The 256-nt window shown below is 30.5% G+C and overlaps 1 protein-coding gene across 1 annotated transcript in view; it reads left to right on the top strand.

Moving 5' to 3' along the window:
- The window catches only part of LOC107750482 (protein FAM189A1), a 115,087-nt gene that overhangs the window by 62,067 nt on the left and 52,764 nt on the right, over positions 1–256 (top strand). The gene's annotated exons all lie outside the window — the stretch shown is intronic.

Genomic DNA, 256 nt, shown 5'->3' with positions numbered 1-256 from the left:
GAACAATACTGTATACCTTTACTTTTACTCTCAATACCTTAAGTATATTAGAGTATGCAAGATAATACTTTTACTTAAAGAATAGTTCACCCAAAAATGAAAATTCTGTAATCATTTACTCACCCTCAAGTTGTTCCAGGTTTGGAATTTTCATTTTGGGGTAAACTATCCCTTTAGCTAAGGTTATAAATATGACTAGTAGCTTTTCCCCGATATGGTATTAGTAGTTACTAAAAGTAGTTTACTAAAGTATCTC

Source organism: Sinocyclocheilus rhinocerous, unplaced genomic scaffold, assembly GCF_001515625.1.
Source record: "Sinocyclocheilus rhinocerous isolate Xijiao unplaced genomic scaffold, SAMN03320098_v1.1 scaffold19, whole genome shotgun sequence".
Taxonomy (NCBI): Eukaryota; Metazoa; Chordata; class Actinopteri; order Cypriniformes; family Cyprinidae; genus Sinocyclocheilus; species Sinocyclocheilus rhinocerous.
Note: the sequence above shows the minus strand (reverse complement) of the source record. Positions and strands in the feature narration are given on the sequence as shown.